We start from the raw sequence: 16,004 nt of genomic DNA on the forward strand, positions 1-16,004 counted from the left end.
ACCATTGTGTTTTTCATTTTTAGTACAGTATTCAGTAAATTACATGAAATATTCAACACTTTGCTATAAAATAGGCTTTGTGTTAGATGATTTTGCCCAACTATTGGCTAGGCATGGTGCACACCTGTAGTCCTAGCTACTCAGGAGGCTGAAGCGAGAGGATAACTTGAGCCCAGGAGTTCAAGGCTGCAGTGAGTTATGATTGTGTCACTGCACTCCAGCCTGGGAGACAGAGAGATCCTGTCTCTGTGGAAAAAAAAAAATATATATATATATAATTTTGCCCAACTGTAGGATAAGTGTTCTGACCATGTTTCAGGTAGGCTAGACTAAGCTATGATGTTCGGTAGGTTAGGTGTCTTAAGTAAATTTTCTTTCTTACATTTTTTTTTTTTTTCGGTAGAGATGGGATCTCACTGTGTTGCTCAGGCTGGTCTAAAACACCTGGCCCCAAGTAAATCCTCCTGCCTTAGCCTCCCAAAATGCCAGGATTACAGGTGGCCTCCTTGCCTGGCTGTGTATTTTCAACATACAGTGTTTTCAACTGACAGTGAGTTTATCAGCATATATCTACGTTCTAGTTTTAAACCTGATTTTCCCTTTTAAAGGGACTTTCATTGTCTAAAATTAGTGACTGGTTATTTGTAATGGGCAGAAGCAGTTACAGTGCAGGGTGCTGTGAATAATGACTGCAGATCTATCTATTAGGTTGGTGCAAAAGTAATTGCCATGACTTTCAATGGCAAAAACCTCAATTACTTTTGCACCAGCCTATAATCGGACACTTGCTGAATCCACTTCGTCAGGATTCACTTGCAGAACCACCTGCTGGACCCTGATGACTCCATGGAACCACGACCCATTAAAGTCACCGGTGAGCCAGGCGCGGTGGCTCACGCTTGTAATCCCAGCACTTTGGGAGGCGGAGGCGGGCGGATCACGAGGTCAAAAGATCGAGACCACGGTGAAACCCCGTCTCTACTAAAAATACAAAAAATTAGCCGGGCGCGGTGGCGGGCGCCTGTAGTCCCAGCTACTCGGAGAGGCTGAGGCAGGAGAATGGCGTGAACCCGGGAGGCGGAGCTTGCAGTGAGCCGAGATTGCGCCACTGCACTCCAGCCTGGGCGACAGAGCAAGACTCCGTCTCAAAAAAAAAAAAAAAAAAAAGTCACCGGTGACTTCTTGCCAATCCATGAGCCCTTGGCAGTCCTTATTCTGATCTCAGCTGAGTCTTGGCCCTGCCTTGGTTGCAGTGACCCCACACTTACCCACCCTTTCCTGGTGCTCCTCCTCTCTTTGGCCACTCCCTCTGAGTTGCCCCCATGGTTCCCTTTCCTCTGCCCACCTGTGAAGTATTAGTGTCCCTAAGGGTGTCCTCTTACTCTAACAGGGGTTTGTGACTTAGAGTTTCTCACATAAGGTCCATGAATGGAATCCCCTGAAATGATGCAAACATTCCATATTCCTGTCCATGTTTTCTGGAGACAGGGTCTTGAGTTTTCACGATCATTAAGAATCCATGACCCTGTAAGAACCAGTGCAGAGAAGGTAGGAGATGAGGAAAGGATGCAGATGCTCCGTAGCTGTATTTGGAAACTGCCTATTGGACATCTCCAGCTGGATATTATACAGGCATCTCTGATTCAGTGTGGCTACAGTGAAAACAAACTCCTCAAGCAGTTTCCCATCCCTGTGTTTCTTCTGTATGTGGTGTTGTCATTCACCCTGTTTCCCAAGTCAGAACCTTGGGGTGAGTCTCACTTGTTAATTAACCCTCATCTCTTACACCCAACCGATCACCAGTTTGTACCTCTTCATCCCTGGCTTCCTGTCCATCCCTTTAGTGCCTGCCCAATTCAGGCACTCACCTTCTCTCACCTTAACCATTGCCATAGTTTCCTTGCCAACTTCTTGCCTGTTGTTCTTGCACTTCCAGTTCATCTTCCCATGACTGCTCAAAAGGTATTTCACACATGATGGACATTTGATCATGTCACTTCCCTGCTCAACATTGCTTAATGGCTCCCTATTGCTTACAGAAAAAAAAAAACCCACCTCATTACTTCATTCTTTTTTTTTTTTTTTTTTGAGACGGAGTCTCGCTCTGTCACCCAGGCTGGAGTGCAGTGGCGCGATCTCGGCTCACTGCAAGCTCCGCCACCCAGGTTCACACCATTCTCCTGCCTCAGCCTCTCCGAGTAGCTGGGACTACAGGCGCCCGCCACCACGCCCGGCTAATTTTTTTTTTTTTTGTATTTTTGGTAGAGACGGGGTTTCACCGTGGTCTCGATCTCCTGACCTCGTGATCCGCCCGCCTCGGCCTCCCAAAGTGCTGGGATTACAAGCGTGAGCCACCGCGCCCGGCCTCATTACTTCATTCTTCAACATGATTTGTTCAGTATACAGAACTCCTTGTGGCCTCTGGGTAATGCTAGGGTTTGCACATGCTGTTTCTCTGCATGGAACATTGCCTCCACGACTCCTTCCGCCTCCTTCATTCTCCACATGCAGCCCACCAGGCAAATCTCCTCATCCCTCTAAGGCTGCCTCCTCTTTGAGGTCTTCCTGGCTGCCCCAGGTGACAGAGGCCAGGCTGTTGGAATCTGCCTACTTACTGGGAGCACCCACCCAGAGACACACCTCCAACCTTCACACCCCCATTTATGCTGTGTTTTCTTTTCCTTTTCTTTTTTTTTTTTTTTTTCTGAGATGGAATCTTGCTCTGTCACCCAGGCTGGAGTGCAGTGGTGCAATCTCGGCTCACTGCAACCTTGGCCTCCCTAGTTCAAGCGATTCTCCTGCCTCAGCCTCCTGAGTAGTTGGGATTACAGGCACGTGCCACCACGCCTGGCCAATTTTTGTATTCTTAGTAGAGATGGGGTTTCACCATGTTGGCCAGGCTGGTCTTGAACTCTTGACCTCGTGATCCACCCGCCTCGGCCTCCCAAAGTGCCAGGATTACAGGCATGAGCCACCTCGCCCGGCCCTATGCTGCATTTTCATTTTATGCTGGAGTGAGGCTCAAAACCTTAAATGGCTTATGCAAGGCAGCATTCCTGATGTATAGAGAACCAAAACTAGATTAACGGAAGGAACAAAAGGCAGGTCTAGATGCAGAGGTCTGAGTATCCAAATCTTTACAAGCTAAAGAGGAATGAGGCAGATGTACAGAGAATCCTAAAACTCACATGAGGGCTCACTCCATTTCATCCCCTCATCAATTGCCCTATTATGTGCTGAGATATAGTTGTGGCTTTGAAGATTAGACCAGATAGCAAGATGGAATTGTTCCTAGATCTAAATGCACTTCACAGCAATTATCTACTTTCTGTTGTGCTGAATCCTGATTAGCTTCAATAGGGAAGGCACCAGGTTCAGAGGCCAGGGGAGACTCAGAGCCAGCAAACGAGGCATGGGGTTCTATCAGGGGCTTCCATACAGGGGAGAGAGTCCAGTGGCCGTGGGCTGCACAGCCTTACATACAGTCCAGTGGAAGTAGCTGGACAAGATAGCCACAACTGCTTGCAAACAGCATGCGGTTTATACAGCATTTTCACTTAACACCCTCCCCCAACAACCCCCACCTGGCAGCCTTCATGTAACCTGAAACTCAGGACCTCAATCCCCTGTATGACCTGTGTTCCATAGTGCGGGCTGAAGGCTCAGTTGTTCCTCATAGATAAGGAATAAATCTTCAGGTTGGCCACTCTGAGATTCCCTAGCTCAGAACATATTCAGGTGCATCTGCCATACAGGGTCCTTCTAAGGGTATGTCTAAGCTATTGCTATCACGTGCATTTAGCATAGACTTAATTTCCTCTGATGGTCTATGAAATTCTTGAAAGCAAATACTTTTCAAATTTTTCTCCTCAGGGCCTAGCACGATGCAGAAAACTATACAAGTTCACCCTCACTGTGAGGGAGAACAACCTTTTGTTGTTAAGAATAAGTTTTTTGAATGATTCAGCAAAATACTGAACTGGAAAGAAGACATTTTCTAAGAATTACTTCTGTTGTTGTTATTTTTGAGACAGGGTCTCACTCTGTCACCCAGGTTAGAGTGCAGTGGTGCAATCTCAGCTCACTGCAACCTCTGCCACCCAGGCTCAAGTGATCCTCCCACCTCAGCCTCCCAAGTAGCTGGGACCACAAGCGAGCACCACCACGCCTGGCTAATTTTTTGTGTTTTTGGTAGAGATGGAGTTTTGCCATGTTGGCCAGGCTGGTCTCAAACTCCTGACTTCAAGTGATCCGTCTGCCTCAGCCTCCTAAAGTGCTGGAATGACAGCATCTTCTGTTTCCAAGTCAGCATCTCTAGCCCTGTCCTCTCCTTGCTCTGTTTTGATCTCCGGTTGCCACCTAGGCATTGTTGCTCCAAGCTTTCCTCTCCTGTTATGGAGCACATTGGGCCATGAGCCCTCTAATATCTCTCCCAAATCCAGGATTTGGTTTAGGGCAACCTCACCTGACAAACCGATGATCTTATACAAATGCATGACTTGTATGATCTAAGATTTCACTTCTAGAAATCTGTGTTATAGAAATACACAAATCCTAAACACACAGCTACAAAGATGTTCATTGTAGTGTTAATAAAAGAAAAACGTGGTCGGGCGTGGTGGCTCACGCCTATAATCCCAGCACTTTGGGAGGCTGAGGCAGGTGGATCACGAGGTCAGGAGATCGAAACCATCCCGGCTAACATAATGAAACCCCGTCTCTACTACAAATACAAAAAAAAAAATTAGCCGGGTGTGGTGGCGGGTGCCTGTAATCCCAGCTACTTGGGAGGCTGAGGCGGGAGAATCACTTGAGCACGGGAGGCAGAGCTTCCTGGGCGACAGAGCGAGACTCCGTCTCCAAAGAAAAAAAGAAAAACATTAGAATAACTTATAGAGAAAGTGTTGAATTATGGTATATTCATACCATGAGGGAGTAAGGAACAGAATAAGGCACATCTGTAAAAATCGACACAAAAGTATTTTGGAAAATATTGAGGCAATAAAAGGTACAGAACAGTATTTATACTATTATCCCATTTTTGGGCATATTAGGGAGAAAGCAGGCATAAATATAAATCAAAGTTTAAAAAAGGATTACCAAATTTAAACATCTTTGGGACTAAACTGAAAGCTACAAGACAGGTAGGAGGCTAAGAAAAGATAAAGTATTAAATATCAAGAAAGTTTTTTTTTTTATTGTACTTTAAGTTTTAGGGTACATGTGCACAATGTGCAGGTTTGTTACATATGTATCCATGTGCCATGTTGGTGTGCTGCACCCATTAACTCGTCATTTAGCATTAGGTGTATCTCCTAATGCTATCCCTCCCCCCTCCCCCCACCCCACAACAGTCCCTGGAGTGTGATGTTCCCCTTCCTGTGTCCATGTGTTCTCATTGTTCAATTCCTACCTATGAGTGAGAACATGCGGTGTTTGGTTTTTTGTCGTTGCGATAGTTTACTGAGAATGATGATTTCCAGTTTCATCCATGTCCCTACAAAGGACATGAACTCATCATTTTTTATGGCTGCATAGTATTCCATGGTGTATATGTGCCACATTTTCTTAATCCAGTCTATCGTTGTTGGACATTTGGGTTGGTTCCAAGTCTTTGCTGTTGTGAATAGTGCCCCAGTAAACATACATGTGCATGTGTCTTTATAGCAGAATGATTTATAATCCTTTGGGTATATACCCAGTAATGGGATGGCTGGGTGAAATGGTATTTCTAGTTCTAGATCCCTGAGAAATTGCCACATTGACTTCCACAATGGTTGAACTAGTTTAAAGTCCCACCAACAGTGTAAAAGTGTTCCTATTTCTCCACATCCTCTCCAGCACCTGTTGTTTACTGACTTTTTAATGATGGCCATTCTAACTGGTGTGAGATGGTATCTCATTGTGGTTTTGATTTGCATTTCTCTGATGACCAGTGATGATGAGCATTTTTGCATGTGTTTTTTGGCTGCATAAGTGTCTTCTTTTGAGAAGTGTCTGTTCATGTCCTTCACCCACTTTTTGATGGGGTTTTTTTTTTTTCTTGTAAATTTGTTTTTAAGACTAGACTGGGTGGTGGCTCACGGCTGTAATCCCAGCACTTTGGGAGGCTGAAGCTGGTGGGTTGCTTTGAGCCCAGGAGTTTGAGACCAGCCTGGGCAATGTGGTGAAACCATGTTTCTACAAAAAATACAAAAATTAGCTGGGCATGGTGGCACGTGCCTATATTCCCAGCTACTTGGGAGGCTGAAGCCGGAGAATTGCTTGAGCCAAGAGAGTGGAGGTTTGCAATGAGCTGAGATGATGCCACTGCACTCCAGCCTGGGCAACAAGAGTGGAACTCTGTCTCAAAAAAAAAACAAAAAACAAAAAAACAACAACAAAAAAACGTCTTAAGACTAATGTTGTTAAATCTCTGTAGGTGTGGAGAAGACCTGACGTGGGAAGGAAACTGGAACCTGTAAAGCTTTGTGGCCAGACCAGCAGAAAATAAAGTAAAAGTGCCAGGGGTGACCCTTAAGACATTTGTGTTCTAGGAACCATGGGAAGCCGCTGGGAGGTTTTGAATAGGGGAGAACGGATATGGTCAAGGGCCCAGATTGGAAGTTGGGATGCCAGTTAGAAGGATTTTGCAGGAGTCCAGACCAGTGATTTTAACAACTAGGCCAGGGTTGTGGCAACATGGAAAGGAAGATAGGGACAGATGGAGAGACAGAGCCACTGAAGATAACCTGGCTGTCACTTACTGAGATAATCAACCATACAGATTGGCTGTTGGGTGTCCATGGGGAGCCCTGGAGATGTTTGAGGTTCTCATGGGGTCATTCAAGCATTGAGAAGATAATTGGAATTAGAAGCCATGCAGGAGATTAAAATGTGAGTTGGCAGGAAGTTAGATATGTAGAGTGAACAAGAGAAAAACGTCCAGGATTAATAAGAGCTCCAACATTTCATTACAAGGATTTAATGAGATAAGATATTTAAAATACCCACACAGGATGGGTGTGGTGGCTTACAATTGTAATCCCAGCACTTGGGGAGGCTGAGACAGGAGGATTGCTTGAACTCAGGAATTTGAGACCAGTCTGGGCAACATAGTGAGACCTTGTGTCTACTAAAAATAAAAAATTAGCCAGGCATGATAGTGTGCACTTGTAGTCTAGCTAATCAGGAGGCTGAGGTGGAAGGATCACTTGAGCCTAGGAGGTCAGGGCTGCAGTGAGCTGTGATGGTAAGCTTTGGTGACAGAGCAAGACCTTGTCTCAAAATAAATAAATAATAATAATAAAAAACCAACACAGTGCCTGGAATATAGTAGGCACTTCATAAACGCTAGTTTTCTTCCCCTCAAGAAACACTTGCTAAATGAGCTGATTGTCAACAATTAATCCCAAACCAGAACGATTTTTAGGGTTAAACATGCAGGCCGGGTGCGGTGGCTCGGGCCTGTAATCCCAGCACTTTGGGAGGCCGAGGTGGGTGGATCACAAGGTCAGGAGATAGAGACCATCCCAGCCAACATGGTGAAACCCCATCTCTACTAAAATACAAAAAAATTAGCCGGGTGTGGTGGTGGGTGCTTGTAGTCCCAGTTACTCAGGAGGCTGAGGCAGGACAATCGCTTGAACCCAGGAGTCGGAGGTTGCAGTGAGCTGAGATCGCACTATTGCACTCCGGCCTGGTGACAGAGCGAGACTCCGTCTCAAAAAATGGTTAAATATGCAAATAGGGTGGCAGGCTATTTCAGAATATGAGCCATCACATGCTTATTGAGTTACACAAAGAAGACAGGAAACAGGATTGCCAACTTAAAATGTCTTTCCTGTTTTCAGAAAAAGAAATGCTGTCCTCTGTACCTACGTTGAAGCCATAGACGATCTCTGTGCTCCCTCATGCCTCCTCTCTGATTTGTCAGGTGAAAGGCTCTTGGGATGACAGATTCAGGCCCAGCTCTCCAGCGAGTGTTTTGTCCCTGTGAGGATGCCTATGAGTCCTACTGCTTGGGCGTGATAAACCCTTCTTAGAGGATCTGCCTATACCACCCCTATCTGTCCCCCACTAGGGTAGATTCCCCACAAAAGAGGCAATATGAACTTCTGAGTTTTCAGCTATGGAAAAAAAAATAATAATAAGCTGGGCACAATGGCTGACAGCTGTAGTCCCAGCTACTCAGAAAGCTGAGGTGGGAGGTTTGTTTGAGCCAGGAATTTGAGGTTACAGTGAGCAATTGCGCCATTGCACTGTAACCTGGGCAACAGAGCAAGAGTCTGTCTCTAATAATAATAATAATAATAATAATAAAAAAGTAAATAAATAAAAATTAATTTGTAGTAACAACTAAGGGACAGGGTTTGGAGGTTTGCTGAGGAGATGCATCTTAGCGATTCCAGTACTTTGTGTCCCTTATTTTAATTAAAAGAACCAAATTGACTTTTCCCAAGACAACCTGACTTATTAGTGTTTTTTGTGTTACTAAAGCTTGTTGACTAGGGAATTTCAGACGCTGTTCTGAAGGTGAGTGAAAGTGGAGTGCAGTAACTTGGATCTAGAGTTCGAGCTTTAACAATTGGGAGGCTGATAATGAGGCAGAGACCGGGAAAGGGGCAAGTCTGGGGGAGAGCCCCAGGGCTGCCTCTGTTAATATTGAGATGCTACTGGACACCCAAGTGGAGATGCCAAGGAGGCTGCAGCTAGAATAAAGTCACAGCTAAAGATAGAAATTTAGGACTTGGCTGGGCATGGTGGCTCATGCCTGTAATCCCAGCACTTTGGGAAGCTGAGGCAGGCAGATTGCCTGAGGTAAGGGGTTCAAGACCAGCCTGGCCAACATGGTGAAACCCTGTCTCTACTAAGAACAGAAAAATTAGCCAGGTGTGGTGGTGCATGCCTGTAGTCCCAGCTACTTGGGAGGCTGAGGCAGGAGAATCCCTTGAACCTGGGAGGCAGAGGTTGCAGTGAGCCGAGATCGGGCCACTGCCCTATGGCCTGGGTGACAGAGCAAGACTCTGTCTAAAAAAAAATAAAAATAAATAAATAAATAAATAAATAAATAAATAAATAAATAAATTTAGGACTGATTGTCATTTAAATCAAAGGTGATGAACTTTTTGAATGCCATGGACCCCTCTGGCAGTCTGGTGAAGCCTACAGCCCCCTTCTCAGAATGATGCTTTTAAATGCATAAACTAAAATACGTAAGATTGCAAAGGAAAACTATACTAAAATATAAGTAGGTATTAAAAAATTGTGATAAAGTAATATAATAACTCTTACATTAGTACATTAAATAACAGATTTATATATCTAATAACTAACATAATTGCAAGTAGTAAAAAAGATAAAAATATTTTTAGATGTCTGGAATAATTGTAATGTAATATGAACATGTTCGCGATTGGTGACAGAGCCCCAGAGATGACAGTACCACTGCTTTATTTATGAATGACAGAAATATTAACTTTCAGATAGAGATTAGTGAAGATAGAATATCTTTTCCCATTCAAGTTCATAATCCCTTAAATGATATTTAAAGCTATGGAACATGATGAAATCTACTAGTATGTAGCTAAAGAACAAGGGTTCCTAGGACTAATCTGGGATGTTCTTATATTAGGAGATTGAACGAAGGTGGAGGAGCTTAAAAGAGACTGAGAAGGCACAGGTGGTGAGGTAGGAGAGGAATCAAGAGGGGAGAAATCAATAAGTCAAGGCAAGAAAATGTCTATGGGAAGGAATCAAGGATCCGTATTCTTCATAACCTTCAAGGATTTATTATGTACACTGATGACTAAGATTCTTCTTTAATGGACTATTCCTATTGTTCATTCAGCTACTATTTTTCAACCAAAACAATATAGCAAGCAAGGTGTTCTAGGGCTGGGAATACAGAAATAATGATCACTTCCTCTGTGCCAGGCACTCAGTATTCATGAATTGAATCCTGTCACATCCATATTATTACTAATTTCACTAGTAGATGGGATTAGGGCATTTATCATATTTCTTTTGAAAGATGGCTGTGCCCAACCCCAGACATTCTGAGTCAGAATGGGAAGTTGGGATACCCATGTCCCACTGTGTTTCCAATAAATTGCACAGGTGATTTACATTTGTTTATTTTTGTAGAGATGGGGTCTCACTATGTTGCCCAGGCTGGTCTTGAACCCGTGGGCTCAAATGATCCTCCTGCTTTGGCTTCTCAGAGTGATGGGATTACAGGCATAAGCCACCAAGACTGGCCTGATTTCCATACTGACCGAAGTTTGTCTTTGATTTTTAAAATTATCTTTTTTCATAGATTTAAAAAAATTTATCTTTAATTTTTGTGGGTACATAGTAGGTATATATATTTATGGGGTACATGAGATGTTTTTATACAGGCATGCAATATGTAATAATCACATCATGGAGAATCGGCTATTCATCCCGTCAAGCATTTATCCTTTGTGTTACAAAAAATCCAATTACACTCTTTTTTTTTTTTTTTTTGAGATGGAGTCTCACTCTGTTACCAAGGCTGGAGTGCAATGGCACAATCTTGGCTCACTTCAACCTCTGCTTGCCAGGTTCAAGCAATTCTCCTGCCTCGGCCTCCCGAGTGACTGGGATTATAGGCATGCACCCATGATGCCCAGCTAATTTTTGTATTTTTTCAGTAGAGATGGGGTTTCGCCATGTTGGCAGGTGATCCACTCACCTCGGCCTCCCAAAGTGCTGGGATTACAGGTGTGAGCCACCACATCTGACCTTTGTTTTGTAGAGACAAGGTCTTGCTATGTTGCCCAGCCTGGTCTTGAACTCTAGGCCTCAAGTGATCCTCCTGCCTTCACCTCCCAAAGTGTTGGGATTCCAGGTGTGAGGCACTGTGCCTGGCCAATTACACTTTTTTAAGTTATTTTGAAAGGTACAGTTAAGTAATTATTGACTATAGTCAATCTGTTTTGTGATCAAATAGTAGGTCTTATTAATTCTTTCTGTTTTTTTTGTACCCATTAACCATCCCTACCTCCCCTGCAGACCCCCACTACCCTCCCCAGCCTCTGGTTACATGCTCTACTCTCCATGCCCATGAATTCAATTGTTTCAATTTTTAGATTCCACAAATAAGTGATAACATGCGTTGTTTGTCTTTCTGTGCCTAGCTTATTTCACTTAACATAATGATCTCCAGTTCCATCTATGCTGTTGCAAATGACTGAATCTCATTGTTTTTTAAGGCTGAATAGTATTCCACTCTGTATATGTACCACATTTTCTTTATCCATTCATCTATTGATGGACACTTACGTTGCTTCCAAATCTTAGCTATTGTGAACAGTGCTGCAACAAACATGGGAGTGCTGATATCTCTTCAATATACTGACTTCCTTTCTTTTGGGTATATACCCAGCAGTGGGATTGCTGGATCATATAGTAGCTCTATTTTTAGATTTTTGAGGAACCTCCAAACTATTCTCCAGAGTGGCTGTACTAATTTACTTTCCTACCAACAGCGTATGAGGGTTCCCTTTTCCCTTCGTTCTCACCAGCATTTGTTATTGCCTGTCTTTGGATATATCCCATTATAACTGGGGTGAGATGCTATCTCACTGTAGTTTTGGTTTGCATTTCTCTGATGATCAATGATGTTGAGCGCCTTTTCATATGCCTGTTTTCCATTTAAATGTCTTCTTTTGAGAAATGTCTATTCAAATCTTTTGCTAGCTTTAAATTGGATTATTAGATTTTTTTTTCCTATAGAGTTGTTTGAGCTCCTTATATATGCTGATTATAATCCTTTGTCAAATGAGTAGTTTGCAAATTATTTTCTCCCATTCTATGGGTTGTCTCTTCACTTTGTTGATATTTTTCCTTTGCTGTGCAGAAGGTTTTTTTTTTTAACTTGGTATAACCCCATTTGTTCACTTTTGCTTTGGTTGCCTGTGCTTGTGGGGTATTGCTCAAGACATTTTTGCCCATACCAATGTCCTGGAGATTTTTCTCAAAGTTTTCTTGTAGTAGTTTCATAGATTTAAGTCGAATCCATTTTGATTTATTTTTGTATATGGGGAGAGATAGGGTTCTAGTTTCATTCTTCTGCATATGGATATCCAGTTTTTTATTCTTCTACTGTTTCTGTGTATTTTCAGACAAGATTGGGTGTGTTCAAAGGCTGGGCATGGTGGCTCACACCTGTAATCCCAGCACTATGGGAGGCCAAGGTGGGAGGATCACCTGAGGTCGGGGGTTCGAGACCAGCCTGATCAACATGGAGAAACCCCGTCTCTACTAAAAATACAAAATTAGCCGGGCGTGGTGGCACATGCCTGTAATCCCAGCTACTTGGGAGGCTGAGGCGAGAGAATTGCTTGAACTTGGGAGGCAGAGGTTGTGGTGAGCCAAGATCGTGCCATTGCACTCCAGCCTGGGCAACAAGAGTGAAACTCCATCTCAAAACAAACAAACAAAAAAAGATTGGCTGCGTTCAGGGTGGTATGGCTGTAGACTGACTGTATTTTCAAACAGCCTGGCTTCAAGCTCACTAATTCTTTCTTCTGCCTGATCAATTCTATTAAGATTCTGATGCATTCTTCAATATGCCAATTGCATTTTTCAGCTCCAGAATTTCTGCTCATTTTAAATTATTTCAATCTCTGTGTTAAATTTGTCTGATAGAGTTCTGAATTCCTTCTGTGTTATCTTGAATCTCTCTTAGTTTCCTCAACACAGCTATTTTGATTTTTCTGTCTGAAAGGCCACATATTTCTATTTCTCCAGGATTGGTCCATGTCGGCTTATTTAGTTCATTTGGTGAAGTCTTGTTTTCCTGGATGGTGTTGATGTCAGTAGATGTTCTTGGTGTCTGGGCATTGAAGAGTTAGCTGTTTATTGTAGTCTTCACTGTCTGGGCTTGTTTGTACCTGTCCTTCTTGGGAAGGGTTTCCAGATATTTGAAAGGTCTCGAGTGTTGTAATTTAAGCTATATCTGCTTTGGGGGACACCCCAAGCTCAGCAACACTGTGGTTCTTTTTCTTTCTTTTTTTTTTTTTTTGAGACTGAGTCTTGCTCTGTCGTCCAGGCTAGAGTGCAGTGGCGCGATCTCGGCTCACTGCAGACTCTGCCCCCTGGGTTCATGCCATTCTCCTGCCTCAGCCTCCTGAGTAGCTGGGACTACAGGTGCCCGCCACCACGCCCGGCTAATTTTTTGTATTTTTTAGTAGAGACGGGGTTTCTTTTTTTTTTTTTTTTTTGAGACGGAGTCTCGCTCTGTCGCCCAGGCTGGAGTGCAGTGGCACAATCTCGGCTCACTGCAAGCTCCGCCTCCCGGGTTCACGCCATTCTCCTGCCTCAGCCTCTCCGAGTAGCTGGGACTACAGGCGCCCGCCACCACGCCTGGCTAATTTTTTGTATTTTTAGTAGAGACGGGGTTTCACCGTGGTCTTGATCTCCTGACCTCGTGATCTGCCCGCCTCAGCCTCCCAAAGTGCTGGGATTACAAGCGTGAGCCACCGCGCCCAGCCAAGAGACGGGGTTTCATCATGTTAGCCAGGATGGTCTCGATCTCCTGACCTCGTGATCCACCTGCCTCTGCCTCCCAAAGTGCTGGGATTACAGGCGTGAGCCACCATGCCTGGCCATATACTGTGGTTCTTGCAGACTTGTAGAGGTACTTCCTTGATGGTCTTGGACAAGATCTAGGAGAAATCTTTGAATTACCAGGCAGAGACTCTTATTCTCTTCCCTTACTTTCTCCCAAACAAACAGAATCTCTCTCTCTCTGTTTTGAGCCACCTAAAGCTGGGAGTGGAGCGACCCAAGCACCTCTGTGGCCACCACCACTGTGACTGTGCTAGGTCAGATCTGAAGCCAGCACAGCCCTGGGTCTCACCCAAGGCCTGCTGTAACCACTTCCTGGCTACTGCCTATGTTCTCTCAAGGCCCTGGGGCTCTACAATCAACAGGTGACAAGGCCAGTCAGGCCTGTGTCCTTCCCTTCAGGTCAGCAAACTCCCCCAGGCCTTTGATGGGTCCAGAGGTGCTGTCTGGGCCTCAGGGAGTAGAATGAAAACCTTAGAAGTCTACCTGGTGTTCTATTGCACTGTGGCTGAGCTGGCACTCAAACCATAAGACACAGTGCTTCCCACTCTTCCCTTTCCAAAGGCAGAGGAGCCTCACTTCATAGCCACCACCACCACAGGCCACACGGAGTACTCCACAGGAAGTACTGCCATACTACTGCCAATATTCTCTTAAGGCCCAAAGTCTCTTAAGTCAGCTGGTGGTGAATGCTGCCTGGCCTGGGACTCACCCTTCAGAGCAATGGGCCCCCCTCTGGCCCAGGGCAGGTCCAGAGATATCATCCACGAGCCAGGTCCTGAAATATGTGACCCCATGAGCCTGCCTGGTGCTTTGCCCATTTGTGGCTGTGCTGGTATCTGAAGCTAGCAAGTTTCAGAGGCTCACCCTAGGCCCTCAGTTGAAAGGGGCCTGCCCCTCCACACCTGTGGGTGTTTCTCGTCAGGTGGAGACGAGAGACTGAGAAAAGAAATAAGACACAGAGACAAAGTATAGAGAAAGAACAGTGGGCCCAGGGGACCGGCACACTCAGCATGCGAGGACCTGCACTGGTGCTGGTCTCTGAGTTCCCTCAGTATTTATTGATTACTATTTTTTACTATCTCGGCAAGGGGAGTGTGGCAGGAGAACAGAGTGATGATGGGGAGAAGGTCAGCAGGAAAACATACGAGCAAGTAATCTGCATCATAAATAAGTTCAGGGGAAGGTACTGTGCCCGGATGTGCACGTAGGCTAGATTTATGTTTCTCTTTACCCAAACATCTCAGTGCAGCAAAGAGTAACAGAGCAGTATCACTGCCAGCATGCCTCGCCTCCAGCCATAGGGCGGTTTTCTCCATCTCAGAATAGAATGAATGGTCGGCTTTACACGGAGACATTCCATTCTCAGGGACGTGCGGGAAACAGAGGCCTTCCTCTTATCTCAACCGCAAAGAGACCTTCCTCTTTTACTAATCCTCCTCAGCACAGACCATTTACGGGTGTTGGGCTGGAGGGCAGTAAGGTCTTTCCCTTCCCATGAAGCCATATCTCAGGCTGTCTCAGTGGGGGGAAACCTTGGACAATACCCAGGCTTTCTTGGGCAGAGGTCCCTGTGGCTTTCCGCAGGGAAATACAGAATGGAGAATGGCGATGACTTTTACCAAGCATACTCCCTGCAAACATATTGTTAACAAGGCACATCCTGCATAGCCCTAAATCCCTTCAACCTTGATTCAATACAGCACATGTTTCTATGAGCACAGGGTTGGGGCTAAAGTTACAGGTTAACAGCGTCTCAAAGCAGAACAATTTTTCTTAATACAGATCAAAATGGAGTTTCTTATGTCTTTCTTTTACTACATAGACACAGTAACAGTCTGATCTCTCTTCTTTTCCCCCACACTGATACAGTACCTGGGTATCACTGCTGGTTGTTCAGGTCCCAAGGGCTCTTCATTTAGCAGATGATGAATGCTGGCCGGACTGGGTCCTTTCCTTCAAGGTGGCAGGTTCACTTCTGACTCAGAGTGTGTAGAAATGTCATCTGGGAGTTGGGGCCTGGAATGGGGGCCTCACAACTCTGCCCAGTGCCCTATCCTGCTGTGGCTGAGCTGGCATCCAAGAGGCAAGACAAAGCCCTCCTCACTCTTCCTTCTCCTCTCCTCAAGAGGAAGGAAGGAGTGTCTTATGCAGCAGAGGGCTGTGCAGCCTGGAGTTAGGGGAGGGGCGCCCCAGCTGGTGTCTCAGTATGTCACATGCCCCCTCACCCCCAACCAAGTCCACTGTCTCTGGGCCCAGCTCAGCCCTAGGACATGAAGTTGTGTCAGAAGAACTGCAGGCTGGTTAGGGTGGAGGAGCTGGGGAGAAGGGGTAGAAGATGAAGTCATGTCGGGCGTGGTGGCTCACACGTGTTATCCTAGCATTTTGAGAGGCCAAGTCAGGTGGATTACTTGAGGTCAGGAGTTTGA

At 45.0% G+C, this 16,004-nt stretch overlaps 1 protein-coding gene across 1 annotated transcript in view; it reads right to left on the reverse strand.

Moving 5' to 3' along the window:
* Nucleotides 1–15,727, reverse strand: part of SLC28A3 (solute carrier family 28 member 3) — a 112,081-nt gene extending 96,354 nt beyond the window's left edge. Inside the window, exon 1 of the mRNA XM_032162654.2 lies at nucleotides 15,451–15,727. The gene's annotated coding sequence lies outside the window, so the exon portion shown is untranslated. The remainder of the gene's footprint in view (nucleotides 1–15,450) is intronic.
* Between the last annotated feature and the right edge of the window lie 277 nt (nucleotides 15,728–16,004).

The sequence above is a fragment of the Hylobates moloch genome, unplaced genomic scaffold (genome assembly GCF_009828535.3).
Source record: "Hylobates moloch isolate HMO894 unplaced genomic scaffold, HMol_V3 SCAFFOLD_10, whole genome shotgun sequence".
Classification (NCBI taxonomy): Eukaryota; Metazoa; Chordata; class Mammalia; order Primates; family Hylobatidae; genus Hylobates; species Hylobates moloch.